The sequence below is a fragment of the Budorcas taxicolor genome, chromosome 1 (genome assembly GCF_023091745.1).
Source record: "Budorcas taxicolor isolate Tak-1 chromosome 1, Takin1.1, whole genome shotgun sequence".
Classification (NCBI taxonomy): Eukaryota; Metazoa; Chordata; class Mammalia; order Artiodactyla; family Bovidae; genus Budorcas; species Budorcas taxicolor.
Window position 1 is genome coordinate 142,179,067 of NC_068910.1, and position 19,845 is coordinate 142,198,911.

The 19,845-nt window shown below is 39.7% G+C and overlaps 1 pseudogene; it reads right to left on the reverse strand.

Moving 5' to 3' along the window:
* Positions 1-18,221: 18,221 nt before the first annotated feature.
* On the reverse strand, positions 18,222-19,156 carry LOC128052646 (histone-lysine N-methyltransferase SETMAR-like; annotated as a pseudogene).
* Positions 19,157-19,845: the final 689 nt, after the last annotated feature.

Here is a 19,845-nt window from a genome sequence, read left to right on the forward strand (position 1 = left end):
TCTGTGACTGCTTCTGTAACTAAGTATTTCACAGAGCTGCTTAGGAAGTTGTTTTTTTTTCTTTCTTCTTCTTCTTCATCTCCACCTCTCTGCCCTCCCCCAACCCCCCCTTCATTCTCCCTTTCAGCCAACCGCCTGTTGTGGTCACAATCTCAAATAGCAAAGAGGGGGAAATTCCTTGATTATATTTAACCTAGAACTCACTCTTCGTCTCAACTAAAAGAGATAACCCATTCACATCCCCTTAGTATTGCCTTCTCTAAATTAAAAAACAAAAACAAAAAAACCTTTATTGAATTTTTAAAATATCCTACCTCAAACACACACTCATAATTTTCTTAAAGCATATTAATGGAAAATAATGTAGAATTTTTGACTATTTTGAAGCTTACAAAATTATTTCAAATTGCCTGTTACTGGAAACATTTAAGGTCTTTCTGTCTCTCTCAGTCTTTCCACTTTTTTATTTATGTCTATTGTTTTGGCTGGTTTTTAGCTCGAGCTACTTTGGAGTAAAACCATTAACTTGTTCATATATCCAAAATAATATATCAAAAGTCTACATACAGAATAATTCACTTCCTTTCTGAATATAGGCTGTAAAAACCAATCATGGTTTTGTGGATTTGGAAATTGAATGAAATATGATCCAGAAGCTAAATTAAAATAGACTCCAACAGAAAAAAAAAAAACTAAAAACAAAAAGTGTGTCCAAGTGTCACTAACAAGGTAAGTTCACATCCTCCATTCACCCCTAATCACAGGTCACCTGTAAACTGGTGATATCAGAAGTTGTCAAAGTTGTGAGATAATCTAAAGTCCTTTTCAGAGCAGTTTGACATTTCCTTTTGAGAAAATTTGGTTCAAAATGTGTTTCATAAAAATATTTTATTTGTTGCTGCAGCCAGGATAGAAGGGAGAAGCTATTTAAAACTTGACATTCTCTTCCTTACTTAGCCTGAGAGTGTCTAACATCTGTGAATTGTGAAATTCACAAATATGCCGGCCTGAGCCCCAGCCAATTTAAACAGCTTGTTCTACAAAATGGGAAACTTGAGGGAAGATCATTTTACTAATTAATTATAGATTTGTTAATTGGAGTTAAAGTGTTTGGCTTTACTCCCTGCTATTAGCAAATACAGATGACCAGAATATACAGAGTTCTTAAATTAAAAATATTCAATATCCTTTGAGCATGGCCAAGTCCCACCACACTGTGTCTGGCTTTTCCCATTTATAAAATGGGAGGTGAAATAGTGATCTCAAGTGTAGTGCTTCTCAAATGTTAAAGCACTTGCGAGTCACCTGGAAATCTTGTCAATGCAGATTCTAGTTCCGTAGGTTTCAGATGGGGCCTGAGACTCTTCATTTCATACAAGCTCCCAGGTGATGGGTGCTGCTGGCTTTAGCATCACACTTTGAGTATAAAGATCCAGTGCTGTTTTCAGGCCTGCTTTTTATATACTTCTAGGAAATAACCATAACCCTTCCAAATATTTTAATTACCAGCAGAGGCTCTTGGTTCCCAAATATTAATAAATTATTAATTTTAAGCATTCTTAACATGCTTTTCATTTCAAATTTTTTACAGTTTAGTTTATTTTAAAAAAAAAGACCATTTAAAATGTATGCCCTGACATCAATGTTATTTTTATTTTTTTATTTTTTATTTTTTTAATTTTTTTAAGATCAGCCACTTGATTCAGCAGTGCATCTAATGATGCCTCAAGCTGTTTTTCCTCCCTCTGCATTGCTGCGGCGGGGGCGGTGTCCAATGTTATTTTTAAAAATCCTAAATTTATTAAGTTAAGAGGGACAGATATTAAATAGTGATATATATATGTATACACATATACATATATATATATATACACACACATATATATATTACCCCACTCCAGGTGGCACAGTAGTAAAGAATCCGCCTGCCAATGTAGGAGATACAAGGTTCAGTCCCTGGGTTGGGAAGATCCCCTGGAGAAGGAAATGGCAACCCATTCCAGTATCCTTGCTTGGAAAACTCCATGGACAGAGGAGCCTGGCGGGCCACAGTCTATGGGGTCACAAAGAGTTGGACACAACTGAGAGACTGAACTGAGCTGATATACATAATTTATAATTATGAAACATACTGGCTCCTATTGCTTTGCTAATATAAAAGCAGAGAGCTGTCCTGATCAGGGGCAAAAGGAAGACTGTCCAGTACTCAACAACACACCAACGGCCCCCAACCATCCAGAACCTGGGGAAAATACATGACAATTCTACAGTTACCAAAATTGCCACTTTTATTTATATTACTTCCCTCTTCACCCAGGGAGCTCAGGTTACTACATTGTTGTTGTTTAGTTGCTAAGCCATGTCTGACTCTTTTGTGACCCCATGGACTGAATCCCACCAAGCTTTTCTGTCCACGGAATTTTCCAGGCAAGAATACTGGAGTGGGTGGCCATTTCATTCTCCAGGGTATCTTCCTGACCCAGGGATTGAACCTGAGTCTCCTGCATTGCAGGGAGATCCTTTACCACTGAGCCACCCAGGAAAGCCCTCAGATTAATATACAAACGCATAAATTATTTCTTTGCTATGCAAGTTAGATAGTTTTCCAACATGTTAGGTCTATTAGGTAGAGATTGTAATAGAATAAGTTTCTCTTTAGCCTGGGAGAAGGAAGTTGCCTTTCTGACCATGTCCTACATCTTTGAATAATGTTGTTGGTGAAGATTTTTGATTTGTAGGAAGAGGAGAAGTAACGAGCTTAGGGAAACAGTAGTATTCAGGACCTGGAACCCTGGACTCTCTCTAAAATAAAAGGATATTTTTTTTCCTTTCAGTGGCTAGTAACCAAGAATGTGTACTTTGCTAAACTCAGGTATTCAAAACACAGACCTTTCTCATTTACATTCATGTGAATTATATCTTAACTGCTCCTCATTATGTACTCTATCCACTGGGTGACATGCTTTTCTTGTTCCTCCCTGCCTTGGAGCATGTTTTGTCCTTCATCCAGAATGCCTTTAAATCCCACGTGTGTATATCCACATCTCACAAACATGTGAAAGAACAGGAAGCCTTTCTCATCCCTCCAGGTAAAAGGAAGCTACCCTACCCCACTTAAATCATGATGTTCTAACTTGTGAAAGGGCACCTGCTATTTCCTTCCTAGATCTGAGCTACTTTTGCATAAGACCATTTCCTGTACTGAATGGTGAACAACTTGAGACTGGGTTTGATATCTGATTCATCTCTGTATCTCCAGGGATGACAAAGTATGGTCTAGTGGCAAATAACTTGTTCATACACTTGAAAAAACACATTTAATTATTATCTAAGTGGTTAAAAAGAACTTGCATGAAGCACTTGACTTTTTAGAATCAATTTAATTGAGGTATAATTTATATACAATGAAATTCACTTATTCTACTGTTCCATCTGAGGAATTTTGACATGTTATAATCCACGTAGCCTCCACCACAACCAACATATAGAATAGCTCATTACTCCCCAGACCTGCTCATTTCTATTACCCCAAGAGTTCCGCTTGCAATTAATCCTTCCTCACTATTGACCCTAAACACTCACTTTCTTGTTTTGCTTTTTTGTCAGCATGTATCAGATGCATGTTTTCTAGAATAGCATTATCCAATAGAATTTTCTGTGATGAACGAAATACCTACATTTGCTCTGTCTGACATGGTTGCCACTAACCATATATGGCTAATGCAACTAAGAAACTGCATTTTAATTTTTATTTACTTTTGATCAACTTGTATTGAAATAGCTACATGTGACTAGTGGCTACCATGTTGGATAGCATGATGCTAGAATGTCACATAAATGTAAGCATACGGCTTGTATTCTTTTGTGTCTGGTAGGTTCTTTCATTCCACGTGTTGCTTTTGAGATATATCCATGTTCTTATGTATGTCTATGACTGGTTTTTCTTTATGGCTGTTGAACATGTGGATTGTTCCTAATTTTCATTATTAATATAAAAATACTAGTCTCACATTCCTAATTACAGCCAGAAGCAGAAGTCCAATAGACTTTTTAAGAGCAAATACTAACCCATCCCATTAAGTCCCTTAGTGATGTGGACTAGCTCATTCTCTCCCAGGTTGCTGTAGCTCTGGAGGGTGCAGAAGACGTAGAAAGAAACTGACGAACCTCGGTTTGGTCAGGGTTCTGGTCACAATTTCCTCCTTGGCTTCAGACAAGTAGCCTACGTTCTTCGGGCTTTACATTCTTCTTTTTGTTTATTTATTTGGCTACTTGTATTAGTTGTAGCATGCGGGACCTTCATTGCATCATGGGGAATTTTTCTATGTGGCATGTGGACTCTTTAGTTGTGGCGTGAGAGTTTAGTTGCCGTGAGGCATGTGATGTTCTAGTTCCCTGACCAGGGGTCAAACTCACGTTCCCCGCATAGCAAGGCAAATTCTTAACCATTGGACCACCAAGGAAGTCCTGGACCTTACATTCTTGCTCTTTAAGAGGAAGGATGTGCCAATGTGGATTCCTTTGTTACTAACAATGTAAAGTAACTCCCACTAAATAAAACTGAGAATATAAAAACAGGTTAAAATATGAAAGTTCACAGACTGAAAAGGAGAAAGTTGAAAAACAAGGTTTGGGAAAGGGCTAAGAACCAGAAGATCTGCAGGGATCTAAGTAACAGGAATGGATAGAGTTGTTTCATAGTGCCACCTTAGAAATGAGTCAAACCTAGCAGGCTTCTTTTTTTTAAGCTTGAATCATTTCCCTTAGAGAGCTTCCCAGGTAGTTCTAGTGGTAAAGAACCCGCCTGCCAATGCAGGAGGTGCAAGAAACAAGAGACAGGGGTTCAAGCCCTGTGTCGGGAAGATCCCCTGGAGAAGGGCATGGCAACCCACTCCAATATTTTTGCCTGAGAATCCCATGGACAGAGAAGCCTGGCAGGCTACAGTCCATGGAATCGTACAGAATCAGACAAGACTGAATAAAAAGCACGCACATACACATTTACCTTCAAATTCTCAGAAGGAAGATGTCGCTTTAGGCCAGGAGAAATCTGAATGCCTTGATTGATATAGTCCTACCAAGACTGGGCCAAAGAGAGTTTCTGAAAAAAAAAAAAAAATAGAAGGTCCATTAAGCTAGGAAAGGGCATTAGGTTCAGGGCAGCAGAAAACAACAGATGCCACCAGGAGGGGCTTAAAGTGGATGAGCTCGCAGATTCCTAAGAGCTCTGGCTGGCTGTGGCTGTGTGGCTGAAGGAGCTAAATTTCTTGTCAGGGTCTTGTCCTCTCCAAGTCATCCTGATCTGCCCCTCTTTTGTAATATGGGGATCAAGAGAGAACTTTCTAGTATAAGAAGTGGCAAATTCATCAAGTGTCACCTACATCAAAGGGACTGAAGAGTTTGATGATTTTTAGTTTTGAGACACTTTCCTGGATATACCTTCAGCTCAACTCCACAATCTCTGTTTCACAGAAATAGAAACAGATTCTGGTTTTGTTTTTGTTTTTTTTGAGGGGGGCGTCCTCCCAACACTTCCAGCTTTATGTTCTATGAATATAATATTTGCTGAAGCAGGGCATCTAGTGGAAGTAGGGCATCTAAGCTGGGCCTAGAGTTTAAGCATGCTGGATTAGGATCAAATGCTTTTTATATCAATGAAAGAGCCAGTAATTTGCAAGCTTAGCCATCTTCTTCCTTTGATTTGACCTCCACCACCTTGCAGGTCACTGGAATTCATCAAATGGGGGAAAAATGCATAACACTAGTGTTTCAGAATCTACTGAGAAGAAAGAAGATGCTTCAGGGAAGTGTCTGAGGAAAGGGATACTTGTCTCTTCAGAGGGCATGCAAGGAAACGCAGAGGGCAATTGGAGAAGGAAGAGGTTGGCAGTGTCCCTAACAGACAAACCTGATACCCTCCAAGTCACACCCAGTGTCTCAGAGCAATGTGGGTGGGCTTCTTTTCCAGACATCCCTGAACAGCTGTGTGGGGGCTCCTCACTCCCACCCCTTCTTTGCTCAATGCCCACATGAGTGAGAGATAAATAAGGAGATACAGGAAGTCCTTATTTGGCACTTTTTAGATTTTTTTCCTGAACCATTTGTCAGTTTCAGATATGGTGCACCTTGATTCTGACTGTCTTGGTGCGTATTTCCTAAAATGGGACAGTCTCTGACATGATCACAATCCAATAAAGAAATGAGGAAATTAACACTGATATAACATGATTCTCTTCTTTACATTCAGACTTTGCCAATTGTCCCAATGATGCTTATTATAGCAAACAGAAAATCCTGGATTTTACGTTGCATTCTGTTGTTCTATTTCTTTAACCTTTATTAATCAGGAACATTTCCTCAGTCATTGTATTTCATGAAAGTCTTGTTTTTTAATTGAAGTATAGTTGATTTACAGCGTTGTGTTTCTGATGTACAGCAAAGTGATTCATATATATATATATATACATATTATATATATGTGTATATATATATATTCTTCTTCATATTCTTTTCCAGAATGGCTTAGTACCAGCTATTGAATATAGTTCCCTGTATGACACAGTAGGACTTTGTTATTTATCCATCCTATATACAATAGTTTGCATCTGCTAATCCCCAATCCAACCTCTCCTTGTCCCCTCTTTCCCTTGGAACCGCAAATCTGTTTTTTATGGCATGACAGATATTTTTGAAATGTGCAGGCCAGTTATTTTGTAGACTGAATCTCAGTTTAGGTTTGATTCATGTTCTCTCATGATTAGATTGAGTTTTCTACTTTTGGCAGAAACATCTGTGATACTATGATACTGTGTACATCCTGTACATCATATCAGGAAGTGTTCGGGTTTTAAAGTCCTTCAAAGGGTTTTCCCCAGGCCTCATCTCAGGAACAGATTTACTGTGAACCTAAAGTTTGAGTGTTAAAACCTCTTACTTATATAGACAGTCCCTTCTAAGGTCCTGCATGCATTCATACGTGCTCACGCTCAGTCATGTCTGACTTTCTGCGACACCATGGACTATAGCCCACCAGGCTCTCATGTGTGTGGGATTCTCCAGGCAAGAATACTGGAGTCGGTTACCATTACCTCCTCCAGGCAATCTTCTTGACCCAAGGATTGAACCCATGTGTCCTACATTTCCTGCACTGGCAAGCGATTCTTTACCACTGAGCCACCTGGGAAGCCCTCTAAACTCCTAGGAACTATTTTGGTAGTATGTATACATGGCCATTATATTTCTGTAAAATATACAAATGTGATCTATTTTAGCTACAATCCTCTAATATTACCATCTCTTTCTGCTTCACTTTCCCCTTCATCACCATTCATTTTGCATAGATGGAGAGGCCATATATTTCTAGGATCCAAGTATGGGCTAGTTGAATATAGCATACTTTTAGTTTGGGTTTAGAAGTAAAGATTAGTGTGGCCTGGGTTAGGGTTGTATAGAGTTAAATTATTGCTATTCATCTTTGTATATGAATGGCTTCCAACAGTGTTCCTCTTGACTATGTCACTAGACATAGTGTCACTAAAAATTTGGGTTACAGATCAATCACAGTGTGAATATCTCCCACAATAACAGTGATGAAAAATGTGTGCCTAGTGGAGTTGCCTAACAGAGTGGAAATACCCTCTGTGGAAATTTTTCCCTCTTTTTTATCAGGCATACAAACTTGCATGCAGAGGAATCAAAATCAAAAGCAGGTTTCCCCCATCTGTTATTCAGCATATACAATTTAAATGCTCCATACATTATTTGGTCTTTTTTGATGGCAGTTGCACTAAATAGAATTTATGCTTATACTGTATGTGTTTGTAGGAACACAATGCCTGGTAGTGCTTCAAAGAGCAAGTGTATCTGTCAAACCTTAGATTAGGACTGCAGAAGACAAGGCTGATGTTAAAATTCTGTCCAACCCTGAGACTCCATGATTCAATACTATAAACTTGTAGGCTAAGGGAGTTCCAGTGATTATGACTCTGCACTTTCACTGCTGTATTCCAGGTTCAGTCATTGGTTGGAGAAATAAATTGTGCAAGCCTCCCAGCATGGCCAAAAACAAACAAAAACTAGTAAGCTACATTTACATCTATCTACACAAAATCATTTTGTTCCAGAGTGATTGGATGTTGCTTACAAAATATGTATAAGAAGATTTAAAAATACACATGCAGGGGCTGAGAGGAGGAAACAAAGAGTTGTTTAATGGGTACAGAGTTTCAGTTTTGCAAGATGAAAAAGTTCAGGAATCATTGTGCATATGAATACAGCTAACTGTTGAACTGTACACTTAGACCTGGTTAATTTTATGTTATGCTGGTAAATTTTATGTTATGTGTTTTTTACCATAATCAAAAAGTTTAAAAATTAAATATGTAGGTAAATGAGAAAATCAATAACCAATATAAACACCAAAAGTAAGAAAAATAGGAGGAAGCCAAGGACAATATTTGTTCACACAATGTTTTACATGACGTTCTGTATATATTTGTCTGTGAACTTCTAAGCAGCCTAGTACTTATATGCAACTATTTATCAATAATTATAGCTTAGGCTCTTGTTATACACAGCACATCATAGGTATAACATTTTTATTTGTTTAAAGAATAAAGGAAAATGATAATATATAAAATAAAGTGACGTTGAGCTTCTAGACTCAGAATCTAATGAATTTGTTTGATTGTTTATTACAAATAAAGGACAATGGATGATATTGTAATGAGACCTGGATTTCTAGTGGTTTTCAGCATAATTCTCTTGCAAGACTCTGTGTACTCATTGATTTGACATGTGATTAACAGATTCAACATGCACATTCCTTGAGGGTTTCCTCCGTGTGCTGGGAGCTGTGGGCAGCAAGTAGATTACTGGATCTTACTGATCCAGACTGGATCTTACTGATTCAGTAGAACTGAGAATGATTTTCTTTGCTTTTTTGTATCTTAAGCTTCACAGACCAAAAAAAAAAAAAAAAAAAGACTTGCAGAGCTGTGTCCCTGATTTGCTGATGACCAGCTTCAGTTCAGTTCAGTTCAGTTCAGTTCAGTAGCTCAGTTATGTCCGACTCTTTGCGACCCCATGAATCGCAGCATGCCAGGCTTCCCTGTCCATCGCCAACTCCCGGAGTCCACCCAAACCGACGTCCATTGTGTTGGTGATGCCATCCAACCATCTCATCCTCCTTCTTACTTGCTAACTTGCTTACGACTTGCTTACAAAATATGTATAAGAAGATTTAAAAATACACATGCAGGGGCTGAGAGGAGGAAACGTAGAGTTGTTTAATGGGTACAGAGTTTCAGTTTTGCAAGATGAAAGAGTTCAGGAATCATTGCACATATGAATACAGCTAACACTGTTGAACTGTACAGTTAGACCTGGTTATGCTGGTAAATTTTATGTTATGTGTACCATAATCAAAAAGTTTAAAAATTAAATATGTAGGTAAATGAGTAAGCAAGTCGTCCCCTCCTCCTCCTGCCCTCAATCTTTCCCAGCATCAGGGTCTTTTCAAATGAGTCAGCTCTCCCTATCAGGTGGCCAAAGTATTGGAGTTTCAGCTTCAACATCAGTCCCTCCAATGAACACCCTGGACTGGAATGAAACACAATGACCAGTTTGCCCACTAGGAAATCTGGTGCCTGATTAAACTGATGAGATAACAATATGTTTACTAGAGTGCATGAAACATTGTGTAGGTGGGAGAGGATAGAATGTAGCCTTCTTACTTACTTTCCTGGGATTTGAGCCCTGAGAGAGCTGTGGCCGAACTTTACTTCAAGTTTACTGAGATACACAGTCACAAGTTTGTGCCTTATTGTTTGAGTACTCATCATCAGGAAGTCACAAAAGCCCTCATTTGTGGAAGGAGGAGGAGTGGGTGAGAGCCAAGAAAAAAAGACCTGATCTGTATGAGCTTGTGACTACCAAAAGCTGTGGGGCAGATTTTCTAAACCACTGGGTGCTTTTCTGGTATATAGCCCTTTGTGAGATGTGTTGTTTACCAATGCACCACAGCTCCCAAAAGAGGAAGTAAGAGACATTTATAATGTTTTTTGTTTTTTTCTGAAAATTAGCTATACTCAAAGTTCAAAAGGAATTTAGAGTTCATTTGCTTAGAAAAAAGTCCCAGCAAATGGCTTAAAAATAACAAGCATGTGTGTTGTGGCTTAAATTTTCCAGAACACTTTCACAGACATTATCTTATCTGAGTCTCCCAAATGTCATGTAGATGTGCTAGGATTAGTGGTGTCATTTCCTCCATTGTGTGCATGAGAAAGCTTGAGAAACAGTCACACAATCACATAACCCACAGTGGCAGTGGCCTGCACTGGATCCAGCTTCACTTATTTCTAGACATTAGTCCATTTGCTCAATAAAATATCATGACTTAGGTGCCCTGTGGTATGCCTGGTATTGTGCCAGACTTTGGGAAAATAAAGATAATTAAAATACTGTCTCTTCTTTCCTAATAGCACATCTACAAACCTAGCATTTTTGTAGCACTTGCATTTACTAAATATTTTATGTCCTTTATCTATCTAGATAATCAATAAAAAAACTCTAGGATTAGACAAGTTAGGTGTTATTGCAGAAAGAAATGGCAACCCACTCTAGGATTCTGGAAAATCCCGAGAGGAACCTGGTGGGCTGCAGTCCATGGGGTCACAAAAGAGGTAATAACCTCTGTTGTACAGAGGAAGAGATAGTGACTCTGCATTAATCATCCAGCCAGACAGTGATGGAACTGTGGTTGGAACTCAGGTAAGCCTGTTTCTCTGAAATTATCACCATACTTTTGACACTCCCTCCCCCAAAATATAAAAAGATCTATAATGAATTGTGCATACTTTTATATCTTAGAGACCTATGCATGGTCTCAAGCACATGTCTCTTGGTGTCTTTTTCCTGGGCCCGTCAGCCTGTGATAACACAAGTACCACAAATGCCAATCCCCAAAGAAAGGCATGAGCTCATGATGAGCACCCACATTTGGGCTGGGAGTCAAGAATGTTAACTTTGCTTATTTTGAAATCTGGGTTGTGCACGCTGTTTAAGCATGTGGGAGTAGATGCACTGATAAAATGCTTCTGTGAGATGGAAGTGAATTCTCAGAGAATTCTGATAGGGGAGTCCACATGGGACAACCCTTGAGTGGGTCTTGTTTACAGTGACACCTCTGTGCCAAGTTACTAAGGAGTCAGTTTAAAACATGACCTTGGAGAAATAACATCAGTCTGAGAGCACAGCTACTCCTGGCTCCCTTTGGGTAGGTAACATGCTGTTCTGCCACTCAGCCACTGAGCACTCTAGACCGCATGAATCCCTCCTCATGTCATTTATGCCACATGTTTGAATAGAGTAAGTAATTTTCCCCATGGGCCTGGGTGACTATTTTTGTTAGAATAATGATTGCAAGACATATATTTTCAAAGTAAAAATCATCTTTCTTTTTCAGATTGTAAGACCTGCCTATACATTCATAAAGAGAAATATGTGGAGGGGGAAGAGAGAGAGAGTCACAAGATATAGTGATGACATTTATAAAGAGATATATGTATATGTGTAATAATACACAGATATATGTGTATATTTAAAAATATTACCTGAAATATGCACATATATAATATATTTTGAATTATGGTGCTGAAGAAGACTCTTGAAAGTTCCTTGGACAGCAAGGATCAAACCAGTCAATCCTAAAAGAAATAAACCCTGAATTTTCATTGGAAGGACTGATGCTGAAGCTCCGATAGTCTGGCAACCTGATGTGAAGAACTGACTCATCTGAAAATACCCTGATGCTAGGAAAGATTGAAGGCAAGGGGAGAAGGGGATGACAGAGGATGAGATGGTTGGGTGGCATCACCGACTCAATAGACATGGGTTTGAGCAAACTCCGGGAGATAACAAAGAACAGGGAAGCCTGACATGCTGCATTTCACGAGGTCACATACAGTCGGACATGACTTAGCAACTGAACAACAACAATAAATGTATATTAGTATATACATGATAATTATATACAAAAAGTATTAGACAACATTCTCTAATTTGCTTATTTTCTATCTGATAAGGCAAAAAAACAAGGCAAAATTATTTTAAAAGTAAATTTAAAAACCTTGCTAATGTAAGAAATAAAACAACATAGGCAGTGTATTCTTACCATGTGGAAAATTTATATGGACACTATCACAAAAGTGAAACAAGGGAAAGGAAGTTAATACACTCTTAACAGTATTTATGAGTAGATGAGATTATAGAGTGAAGAAAATATTTTCCTGCTCCAATACATTTTTGTAATTTTTGGATTTTGTGCAGTAAAAATGCTTCATTTTCATACTAAATGTGTAAAATAAAAATTTGTGAGAAATGACCATTAAAATACCTTTATGTAGAATTTGTCTCTGGAAGGTGCCCATAATAAGAGGATGACAAAAATTCCCTGCTTATTTAACTTATATGCAGAGTACATCATGAGAAACGCTGGGCTAGAAGAAGCACAAGCTGGAATCAAGATTGCTGGGAGAAATATCAATAACCTCAGATATGCAGATGATACCACCCTTATGGCAGAAAGTGAAGAGGAACTAAAAAGCCTCTTGATGAAAGTGAAAGTGGAGAGTGAAAAAGTTGGCTTAAAGCGCAACATTCAGAAAATGAAGATCATGGCATCTGGTCCCATCACTTCATGGGAAATAGATGGGGAAACAGTGGAAACAGTGTCAGACTTTATTTTTTTGGGCTCCAAAATCACTGCAGATGGTGACTGCAGCCATGAAATTAAAAGACGCTTACTCCTTGGAAGGAAAGTTATGACCAACCTAGATAGTATATTCAAAAGCAGAGACATTACTTTGCCAACAAAGGTCCATCTAGTCAAGGCTATGGTTTTTCCAGTGGTCATGTATGGATGTGAGAGTTGGACTGTCAAGAAAGCTGAGCACCAAAGAATTGATGCTTTTGAACTGTGGTGTTGGAGAAGACTCTTGAGAGTCCCTTGAACTGCAAGGAGATCCAACCAGTCCATTCTGAAGGAGATCAGTCCTGGGTGTTCATTGCAAGGACTAATGCTAAAGCTGAAACTCCAGTACTTTGGCCACCTCATGCAAAGAGCTGACTCATTGGAAAAGACTCTGATTCTGGGAGGGATTGGGGGCAGGAGGAGAAGGGGACGACAGAGGATAAGATGGCTGGATGACATCACCGACTCGATGCACATGAGTTTGAGTGAACTCCAGGAGTTGGTGATGGTCAGGGAGGCCTGGCGTGCTGCGATTCATGGGATTGCAAAGAGTCGGACACGACTGACTGACTGAACTGAATGGAAATAGATGCCAAAGAATATGTCTCAATTTTCTGATGGATTTGTTTCTATGTGAAGAACTTCTGCTAAGAAATGGGAAATAAATGATTGCTCTGATTTGAAATATACCTGAAGTGTGACATTAGAGGTTGAATGGAGCTCAAACAGTTCACATGGGTTGGTTGGATGAGAGTGGAAGAATGTGGCCCATGGTTACCAGGTCAGGGTTCAGTGTTTCACAAAGAATTCTGTCCATTGCCAACCATTGGCTTAGGAGGGGGAAGAAAAGGCTTTTGTGAGACATTTTTGAGGCAGATCATGGTGGTCATGGAAATACACAGCTCAGCCCTTCTAATGTAGAGCACATCATTGACTGACAGTCACAGCTGCTGCCCTTCCATCCTTATTCCTTCGTCACTGAGGCCAATGTACATCCAGCCTCCTCCCAGCAGAGGACTGAATCTAGTGGGGCTACAAAACCAGCGCCATCCTGTCAACACATAGGACACCTTCAATGGGTGACTTTGACTCAAGAGTACCTCATTGACCTGACTAAACCTATCTCAAAAATGCACTTTGGTCTGAAACTCCGCTGAATTCTTTTTATTTTCTTCTCTTCATCAGAAAATGTTTGTATTCATTTCAGTTCAGTTCAGTCGCTCAGTCGTGTCCGACTCTTTGCGACCCCATGAATCGCAGCACGCCAGGCCTCCCTATACATCACCATCTCCTGGAGCTCACTCAGACTCACATCCATCAAGTCCGTGATGCCATCCAGCCATCTCATCCTGGATCGTCCCCTTCTCCTCCTGCCCCTAATCCTTCCCAGCATCAGAGTGTTTTCCAATGAGTCAACTCTTTGCATGAGGTGGCCAAAGTACTGGAGCTTCAGCTTTAGCATCATTCCTTCCAAAGAAATCCCAGGGTTGATCTCCTTCAGAATGGACTGGTTGGATCTCCTTGCAGTCCAAGGGACTCTCAAGAGTCTTCTCCAACACCACAGTTCAAAAGCATCGATTCTTCGGCACTCAGCCTTCTTCACAGTCCAACTCTCACATCCATACATGACCACAGGAAAAACCATAGCCTTGATTAAATGGACCTTAGTCAGCAAAGTAATGTCTCTGCTTTTGAATATACTATCTAGGTTGGTCATAACTTTTCTTCCAAGGAGTAAGCGTCTTTTAATTTCATGGCTGCAGTCACCACCTGCAGTGATTTTGGAGCCCCAAAAAATAAAGTCTGACACTGTTTCTACTGTTTCCCCATCTATTACCCTCTGACATAACCCCCTTCTGTTTTCTCATCTTTATCCTCTCACAGCACTCTTCCTAGTCCATCTTTTGCACATCCAATTCCGTCTTGAGGTCCGTTTTGCCAGGACCAGCACTGTTTCTCACAGAACACAGAGTGACACAAGTGGTCCTAAGCATGGTTCAAGAATGCAGATAGAAGCTAGGTGTTTAGAACTGACTCACTCAACATATCAAGCAAGCAGGATGGCGTCAGAGTTATGTGGAGTGGGGATTGTTTCTGCTCCAAAATGGAGGCCCAATTGCTATAGATTCTTCAATGTTTACTTGGGAAAATATGCATTTTAGGGGAAGACTTGCAGATTCTAAGATTCAGGCTGTTAGGAAGATAAGGAAAACAATTCATACAAGGAAGTGTGTTGTATGGTTACTGTTAGGTTGAACTGACATGCTACAGAGAGATATTGAGAAACTAAGGGCTCTTCAGTCAGTTCAGTCACTCAGTCATATCCAACTCTTTGTGACCACATGGACTGGAGCATGCCAGGCTTCCTGGTCTATCAGCAGCTCCTGGATCTTGCTCAAACTCATGTCCATTGAGTTGATGATTCCATCCAACCATCTCATTCTCTATCGTCCCCTTCTCCTCCTGCCTTCAATCTTTCCCAGCATCAGGGTCTTTTGCAATGAGTCAGTTCTTCTCATCAGGTGGTCAAAGAATTGGAGCTTCAGCTTCAGATTCAGCTGAAGGGCTCTTAACAAGCAGTTAAAGGCTTAGTATGAGAATCAGATTGCCTCTTAGATAGCTTACGAAGAGGTGAGGACCTCTTTGCAAAAACAAACAAAGATAAGCTCCCTGATCAAGTCACAGAGTTCAGTTCAGTCCAGTCACTCAGTCGGGTCCTTTGCAACCCCGTTGACTGCAGCACACCAGGCTTACCTGTCCATCACCAACCCCCAGAGCATGCTCAAGCTCAGGTCCGTTGAGTTAGTGATGCCATCCAACCATCTCATTCTCTGTTGTCCCCTTTTCCTCCCGCCTTCAATCTTTACCAGCATCAGGGTCTTTCCCATGAGTCAGCTCTTCACATCAGGTGGCCAAAGTATTGGAGTTTCAACTTTAGCATCAGTCTTTCCAATGAATATTCAGGATTGCTTTCCTTTAGAATGAAATGATTGGATCTCTTTGCTGTCCAAGGGATGCTCAGGAGTCTTCTCCAACACCACAGTTCAAAAGCATCAATTCTTTGGCGCTCAGCTTTCTTCACAGTCCAACTCTCACATCCACACATGACTACTGGAAAAACCATAGCTTTGACTTAACAGACCTTTGTTGGCAAAGTAATGTCTCTGCTTTTGAATATGCTATCTAGGTTGTTCATAACTTTTCTTCCAAGGAGCAAATATCTTTTAATTTCATGGTGGCAGTCACCATCTGCAGTGATTTTGGAAACCCCCAATATAAAGTCTGTCACTGTTTCCATTGTTTCCCCATCTATTTGCCATGAAGTGATGGAACAAGATGCCATCATCTTAGTTTCCTGAATGCAGAGCTCAAGAGACATTTAAATGGTTGATCAAGGCTGATTGGAAATACCTGAGACCCTGAAATGTGGACTGGAGACATTAAGTGGATGCCTCTTGTAGTTGGTTCTGTAGACTTTTTGTCTTAGTTAAGATGGTTACAACAAAGTACCACAGACTGGATGGTTTATGAAAGATATACATTTATTTCTTACAATTCTGGAACCTGGAAGTTTGAGATCAGGGTCCCATTATGGTTATGGAAGGGCTGTCTTCTGGGTTACAGACTTCTCTTTGTGTTCTCATATGATGGAAGGGATTAGGGAACTCAGTGGGATCAATGATATTCAGAGCAATGATGTCCATTCACCACCAGGTAATAGAGTTCAGATGACGGTTCTCCATTGTCAGATTCTAGGAGATCATATGTACCACAATGACCAGAAAGGTTGGAGGTGTGGCCAATGGGGATTGGCCTGAAGGGAGTTGTGGAAATGGTCAATAGATGGTCAAAGTCAGAGCCTCTTACTTGATTTGTGGAGACCTGAGCTAATTTTTACATCTAGAATCCGTTAACTGAAGAGCTGTTGGATCCTGGGAAACAGAAGCATCTAATACTCTGACATGCATATACCAGGACAATACCTTCAGGCTCCCCTGAAGAGACCTAGAGGCAGGACCGGCCACAAGGGCGTGTTCTGTTTGGAAGGCTTTATAACTTGGTTTAAGACTGTACCATCACTCTCTTGAAATTTTTAAACAAGTGGCCCCACATTTTCATTAGTACTGGACCTTGCAAATTGTACAGACAGTCTCGCCCACAGCTATTGACCTGGGTACAGGAGATCTGAGCTGACATCAATACCCAGAGACCTTAAGTCATAAGCAGGGTAACCTGTTGATGTGGAAGCTCACACAATCCGGTAATAAATGGAATTCTGGTTCAAATCCATCTGATAATGAAACCATTGTATAAGTGAGTCCAATGAATCAATGAATCTGGAGACACATCTAGTGGCCACTTTTCCAGTCATCAAGTGATTGAAATGAATATACTTGACAGAATAATACTCACAGTGAATATGTATCTTGTGGAATCAGAACTATCAGAATGGGAAAGTTCAAGTAGAAACCTCTGAAACTGCCCTCTACTTCATTTAGCCTCAGGAGTACATAAAAAGTATCACATTCCAGGAAGGATAGTAATTAATAACCTCAATAAATAGCTTAAGGAATGGAACAGAAGTTGAAGGAATATCCTGATCACAACTCTGATTTATCAACGTGGTCCCTGCAGAACTCAGATGGGATATGCAGACTTAGATTATTGAAAGCTCAGTTAAGTAATAGCCCTGATTGCAATGCTAAGCCAGAGGTGATATCTGTACTAAAAGAGATTAACAACTTCTTAAGTATATGATACACAGTTATTGATTTGGTAAATGCATTCTTCTCCATTCTGATTAAAAAGGAAGATAATAGGTCACATTTACATGGGATATACAAAAATATTCATTTGTAGTTTTGCCTCAGGGCTATGTTGACTCTGCTATTTGTTGTATTATAGAATGAAGTTATCTGGGCTGCCTGATCAACCCACAGAAGATCACATGGGTGCTTTACATCAATAACATTGTGTAGATCAGGCAGGACAAACAAGAGATGGCCTTGCTGGAAAACTTGATAAGTTACATGTACTCCAGGGCACAGGGAGGAGCCCTACAAAGATTCAGAATCCTGATACTTTCAGTGAAGTTTTAGGGATCTAGTGGTCAGGAGTTTGCCAAAATAGGCCTTCCAAAAAGAAAGTGCTGCATCTTACATTCCCTGTCACAAAGAAGGAAGCATGGAAGTCTGATAGCTCTTTTGGGGTTTTGGAGGAAATATGTCCCATCAGTAGGAATAGTGATCTGGCCCATATATTGGGTAACATGGAAGAGTTCAGGTGTCTATTGGAAAAATATGCAGTGCGGAGGTTATGGCAAGCCCCAGTGCGAGAATCACAATGCAAACCTTGATGTTCTAGATAAAATAATATATCTTTGGGTAAAATATTTAGGTTGGTACATAAGTAATTGCCATTTTGGACCATGAGTTTTATATCATTATAACTAGACTCAAACAAATCTTTATTAATCAAAATAGGAATCATTGCAATCAACACATTTTTGCCAATGAGAAATAAGTCTGCTCACTCCTGTAGGGTAAAAATCTTTGCTTTGAGATTTGACAAACTCTTGGAAAGCATTTTCTGCCTCCTGCTGATTGTGGAAGTATTTTCCCTGCAAAAAGTTGTCGAGATGCTTGAAGTGGTAGTCAGTTATTGAGAGGTTGAGTGAGTATGTTAGATGAGGCAAAAGTTTGTAGCCCAATTCATTCCACTTTTGAAGTGTTGGTTGGGCAAAGCGCAGTCAGGGGTTGTTGTGAAGCAATATTGGGCCATTTCTGTTGACCAATGCTGGCTTCAGGCCTTGCAGGTTTTGGTACATCTAATTGATTTGCTGAGTATACTTCTAAGATGTAATAGTTTTGCCAAGATTCAGAGAGCTGTAGTGGATCAGATGGGAAGCGGAGCACCAACTAGTGATCATGACCCTTTTTTTTTTTTTTTTAAATTTCAAATTTGGCTTTGGGAAGTGCTTTGGAACTTCTTCTCAGTCCAGCTGCTAAATTGGTCACCGCTGGTTGTTGTATAAAATCTACTTTTTCATTGCATGCATAATATGATCAAGAAATGATTCACTGTTACTGCATAGACGGAAAGAAGATGACACTTCAAAATGATGTATTTTTGGATTTTTGGTCCCCTCATGAGGCATCCACTTATTGAGCTTTTTCACCTTTCCAATTTGCTTCAAATGCTGAACCATCATGAAATGTTCAATGTTGAGTTCTTCAGCAACTTCACTTGTAATTGTAAAAGGATCAGCTGTGATGATCCTGTCAATTGGTCATTGTCAACTTCTGATGGCAAATCACTATGTTGCTCATCTTCAAGGTTCTTGTCTCCTTTGCAAAACTTCTTGAATCGACTCTGCACTACACTTTTGTTAGCAGTTCCTGGGCCAAATACAACCCATTTTGAACTTGAATAAAAGAACTACTTGAATATGCTTTTGTCTAACATCATTTCTATAGTCTAAAATAAATACAAAATTAATAGCAAGTAATGTTTAGAAAAAAACATAAAGCTAGAAATGTACATTAAATGCATTAAAAAGGTGCATAACTACATTGATTTAAGAATGCATCCTAATATCAGATGGCAAAGTTCAACAGTGCAAAACCTCAATTACTTTTGTACCAACCTAACAGCTCCTGATGTGTTACCAGGTCTTGATGGTCACAGAGTACTTGACCATGGGGTACTAAATGGCCATGTATCTATAACTTCACATCAGCTGGATTGTCTCAATTCTTCTAAATCATTGAGTCAGCCCAGAATTGGTCAAGCAAAAGATGAAAATGGTATACCTAGATTGGGCCCATGCATGACACATGCCTTTGGTCAGCAGCATGAGCAGGGGGCTCAGACACCCCTGCCAACTACAGTTGTTGTACCAGCTAACCTCCTTGACTTTGTACCAAAGACAAGCTGAAGGAGATGAAAGAGACTGTCGGTGCTTTTTAGCCACAGATGACAGAGTCCTGTAGCTGCACAAGTAGGACTTATTGTTACAGCAAGATGGTGGGAATCTATGGCGTATCTCAGTAAGAGAGTGTTAGAAAGGACCTACTGTAGAATTGGGTTTATGT